Here is a 5,588-nt window from a genome sequence, read left to right as displayed (position 1 = left end):
ATTCAAAGTCCTATATGTATTGTTCATTGTGTAGCAACGTTAAACTTTTTCATTCACATATTCATAGTAAAGTATGGTCTAATGTATAAGTATGTTTTCATCTCTTTCTGCAGCTTTCTCCAGAACGTGATCTATAGCCCCAAATGCATTATATTGATGATGAAATACAGTTTGATGGCAATCAGCGCGATATAAAAAATTCCAACTAGACGTACTTCTAGAAGTTACTACACGTCATCTGATGTTGACCGGATGGGCGAGGGGGCGTTTATAATTCCGTGGGCAGCGTTATACCAATCATCTAATGTGGGTCAAATGTTGATCATAGCAGTTAGTATCGAAGACGGTAACGTTACACGCTGAAACTCACCCCAGTCTCCGCGCGCCGTTGGGCGATCATCGTCGAGTAGAAATTTTATCATTATGGGATATATTATTACCCGGTCCATCTCCAGCTTGTATAATGGTATATACGTCCAAATCATGTTGTTTATCGAGTTATTGGCAATCGATCGCTATGTAGAGTGACGAGCTAGAGTCACGGGACATGTACCGAGTGGCCGAAGCAATACGGACGTCTAGCAAAACCTCTAGTGCGCTTCCTGTTAAGCGCTTGCGCCGATCGGCCACCAGATGGTGCTCCTGAACCGCCAGAGAGCTCAGTGGGTCCTGCTGGTGAATCTCAGGCCAGCGGAGGGACATTATGAATCCGATCGCAGATTTTTGAAATATTGATATAAAGACGACGTACAGCGTCCCCCGGCAACTTTAGCATGGCCAGCAAAGACGTGTTAAGATAAGATAAGATAAGATATTCCTTTATTGATCCCCTTGAGGAAATTCAGGCATCATAGCAGGGCAGCATGGGGGAAGGGGGGGGGGGGGGGGTACAGGTAGTAAAAACAACACGAGCAGTGTAAACAAATAAGTAAATATAATTTACTATCTAACTAACTGAAATATACAGTATTCACAGTGTCACATAAGGTGCAGTATGCATAAGGATAGTGTTATAATTGACTGTCTAACTAACTGAAATATACAGGATTCACATAAGGTGCAGTATGCATAAGGATAGTGTTATAATTGACTGTCTAACTAACTGAAATATACAGGATTCACATAAGGTGCAGTATGCATGAGGTAGTGTTATTGTCCTCCTTGGGTTCCTATTAGTTCTAGTTGGATGTCTGGCAGCAGTCCCTGCCCACTGTTGTGGAGCCTGATGGCCGCTGGTATGAAGGACTGTCCGAGGCGGTTAGTTGAGTGTCGGGGGGGGGTATGAGTCTGTGGCTGAACGTGCTTCTCATCTTGACTAGCTCGTCGTAGAGGGGGTGGGGAGGGATTCTCCCGGATAGCAGCCAGCTTACTTCTCATCCCCCTCTCTGCCATCACCTCTAGTCTGACCAGCTCGAACTCCCACCACGGAGCTAGCCTTCCTCACCAGCTTGTTCAGTTTGTTGGTGTCCCTCGAGTTGATGTAGCCCCCCCCCCCCAGCATGCCTCAGCATAGAAGAGGACGCTGGCCACTACAGACTGGTAGAATGACTGCAGCAGTCTATTGCACATGTTGAAGGACCCGAGTCTCCTCAGGAAGAATACGGTTGTGTACCGGTAGTCGTGTGGACAGGCGGAGACGGAGATTGTGAAAATTATGACACAGACTCTCGCTTCCAAAACAAAAATGTGCAGCGCACTGATATTGTTGCATCTTCTGATGTGACAATGTAGCCAAGTAAACACTATGTGCCCACAACGATGGGACCTATAATTGACCAAACTCATTTCACCACACGGCACAGACGCCCACTAGCTGTGGGGCTTACAGTGGTATGTGGGTCATCAATCAGGATAAGGATATTAATCACCAACACTACTCGGAGAATGGCAATAAAAAGCGTGCATACCATTTTGTTAATTTGTCCAAAACAGCCCACAAAACAGCCATGGAGCCATCAGTCTCGTTCCGCTTCATAATAATTTAACATTATTATAAAATTAATACAAAATAATATATAAAAGTGCATTTAAGTGATCTGGTTCATTTTAACCGGCTAACTGGATATCCTTGCACATCCCTACCCAAAATATAACAGAAATCGAATGACATTCTGAGTTTAAAATATCAATATGTTTCCCTAAACATCCATCAAATAAGCCTCCTCTACTTTTACCGCTACAGTATAAGCAATTTTACGTAAAAGCGGGAGATCCGCTTTTATTGGTCTAAACCCCACCTGCTATTATTAGGCCCTGCTTCCTACCCTTAAGCACCCACTGGCTACTGGTTGGTAAGGGCAAACAACCGTGATGCAGTATTTCTAGTTTTATTTGTATTCAACAAATAACATAGGAATCCCGTAGTATTTCTATAGTAAAAAATATATATAAGTAATTGATTGATTGAAAAGTTTATTAACAGATTGCAGAATGGGTACAGTACAGTACAGCTCAATACATACAATTGTTAAGGGGATGCAGACCAGAGAAAGACTTTCGTCTTGTTTACATCAGGGTCCCCCATTTTCAATTCATCATAACATATATGACATACATGACATACAGATAGACAGTACTGCTACATATATACATTTATGACATATCAGATTTGCAAATACAGTACTGTTTGTGATACAAAAGTGTCCAGAAAAGGAGTGTATATACATTTGGCGTAGAAACTGTACATTGAAGGAGGTTGGATGGGTGGGTTGGGTGGGTTGGGTGAGGGCTGTACATTGGAGGTGGGGGGGGGGGTTGGGTAGGGGACACACACACATGTTACACTGTACATTGGAATACTGACAAAGCCTTACTTGGTAATTTACTGTACAACTAGGTTAGGACATTTGTAGGGGCCAGTTTCGAATTGCAGTCCCACGTAGGTGTTTTTTGAGAGTGTTTTTGAAAGTGGGTAGTGATTCACATTCCTTTACAGCTTTAGGTAGGGCGTTCCACATTGATGTGGCATAATTGCGAAACGTGTTTAGTCCCTTGTTTGAGCCGAATCTGGGTTTTACATGATTTGTGGAGCTCCCTCTGGTGTTGTGATCGTGGTATTCACTGACCTTTGGGAAGTATTTTGACATGTACATGGGTACCTTGGTCGCGTAGTGTATCTTGTAATAGTAATTCACCTTCAATTTCTATAATATTCCACTACAGAAATACTATGGTGAATCACTGAGGTATTTCTGTGTCAAATCTATAGAGCCTAAGAATAAACCGCAGGAACACTATGAATCAATACAGTATTTATGTGGTAAGTCTCTATAGGGATGGGCTAGTGTGACATCACAAAATGACTTCCGTGTCCACTAGCATGTTTAGTCTAATGCGGCCAATGTAAACAGCAATGGCTACAGCCGAGGAACCGGTCACCCTTTTTACTGTGACATCCTACTTCGCTGACTTCTCAAAGTCTGTGAAAAAGGGCGCGGCCGTCATACTGACACAATTGGCGGTGTCAGCGGGAGGGAAGCCGGTGGGTGGTAATCTGGTCGTTGTAAACAGTGACTCCTACAGGTCGGTCAGGGCGCCTGCACAGCGAGGAAGGGATCTGGGTGAAGGTAGTGTGTGCCCTCCCACGCGTTACACTCACCCAATGAGAGTCCTCGCTGTCAGGTGAAAAGAGGCTGCTGGCTGTCTCCTATGTGTCGGAGGAAGCATGTGATAGACTTCAGGGCTCCCTAGACCGGCAAGTAGGGGGCAAATGCGCGCAACGACCAGGAAGGGGAGGGGGGGAATTGGCATAACGACTAAATTGGGATGGGAGGAAAAAAATACAAGAAAAATAGGAGGAGAAAAAGTGGATAAAAAAAAAAGTCTGTGAAAAAGGGTCTCAACTCGTATAACTCAAACCGATTTTAAAATAAATAAATAAACGGTAGTAAAAAAAGAAAACCGTAACGGAGGAAAGCGGTAGTAGGAGACTGTTTTGTTGACACAATTTCTATTGCTGCAACACGGGACACAGCACTGCACCATTTTACTGCCTTTCAATATCCCGTCTGGAAGCAACAGGACACGGAAGTGGCGTTTTGGAATATGATGACGTAGCGCCCCTAGCCATCCCTAACATAGTGTGTTTGAAATACTGTAGGTTGTACTATAGTTCCTTTTGGGATGGGATTGCGTAAAGCTCTGCACATGGTGACCTCAGCCAAGCGGTGTCCTTGTATCTGGAACTTGGGAAGCCGTACAGGCTGGCTCCCCTCCTGGAGTGTTGGAGGAGAGGCTGCCCTCCTGGAGTGTTGGAGGAGAGGCTGCCCTCCTGGAGTGTTGAGGAGAGGCTGCCCTCCTGGAGTGTTGGAGGAGAGGCTGCCCTCCTGGAGTGTTGGAGGAGAGGCTGCCCTCCTGGAGTGTTGGAGGAGAGGCTGCCCTCCTGGAGTGTTGGAGGAGAGGCTGCCCTCCTGGAGTGTTGGAGGAGAGGCTCCCCTCCTGGAGTGTTGGAGGAGAGGCTGCCCTCCTGGAGTGTTGGAGGACAGGCTGCCCTCCTGGAGTGTTGGAGGAGAGGCTGCCCTCCTGGAGTGTTGAGGAGAGGCTACCCTCCTGGAGTGTTGGAGGAGAGGCTACCCTCCTGGAGTGTTGGAGGAGAGGCTGCCCTCCTGGAGTGTTGGAGGAGAGCGCTGCCCAGGAGGCACCTGATGCAACACATAAATTATAATGTTATGTTGCGAGGGTGCGTTCCCATTGGCTGCAGGGCAGGGATGTCAGAGAATCAGCTTTTTACGCAACTCTCTTCACTATAAGTGACTCTTAACCCTTTCACTAACCACACTACCAAACGGTTAACCCTTTCACTGCCACACGACAACTTGTTAACCCTTTCACTACCACACTACACAAGGTTAACCTTTCACTGCCACACTACAGACGGTTAACCACACTATAAAAGGGTTAAACCACAGTGAAACTTTATCTTAAAGGAACACACCAACGCTTACCGGCCTCTACTGTGCGTTTAGTAGAAAGATCCCCTCAATTTTATATAACAATTTAATCTATAAGTCTTGACAGACACAACCATTCCACCAGACATGCTTCTGCACAAGGTTTTACACTTCTTCCAAAAGTGACGTTGAATGCAATGAAGCGAACTGTCATGTCCCGTGGTCTGCAGGAATGGAACTCTCTTCCCAGACATGTTAAGCAGGACAATAGTAAATGTCGTTTCAAAATCGTGGTAAAACAACATTTTCAACCAAAGAAATGGACATTTCCTAATAGATAGTGTGTAAGTAAATGAAAATGTATGTGTCTGATAAAGAGATAGGTATATATAGATGAAAAGGCATGTGTCTGATAGGGATATATTATTAAAAGATTGTATAATTGGCTGATATGAACATAGATAATGTATGTAAAAGCTAAATAGTATATTATGCTGTATTGTATTATGAATTAATTATGAGTAGGTATTATTGTATTGTATTATGAATTCATAAGGCGTATATATTGTTGTATTGTATTATGAATTTGATTAGGGTTTTTATTGTTGTTTTAATTGTCTGTATGACATGTGAATGTTGTGAGTGTATAAGACTTGAGTCTGTAACTGTATTTTACGTGTTATGGACCCCAGGAAGAAT

General features: G+C 44.3%; 1 protein-coding gene across 1 annotated transcript in view; it reads left to right on the top strand.

Annotated features, from left to right (window-relative positions):
* Window positions 1-5,588, top strand: part of LOC311243454 (SPRY domain-containing protein 3-like) — a gene marked incomplete at its 5' end in the record, with an annotated part of 63,381 nt that overhangs the window by 52,177 nt on the left and 5,616 nt on the right. The window lies entirely within an intron of this gene.

This window comes from Notolepis coatsorum (assembly GCF_963971535.1).
Source record: "Notolepis coatsorum genome assembly, chromosome: 17".
NCBI classification, from domain to species: domain Eukaryota; kingdom Metazoa; phylum Chordata; class Actinopteri; order Aulopiformes; family Paralepididae; genus Notolepis; species Notolepis coatsorum.
The sequence above is the reverse complement of the archived record's forward strand: the minus strand, read 5'-3'. Positions and strand labels throughout refer to the sequence as shown.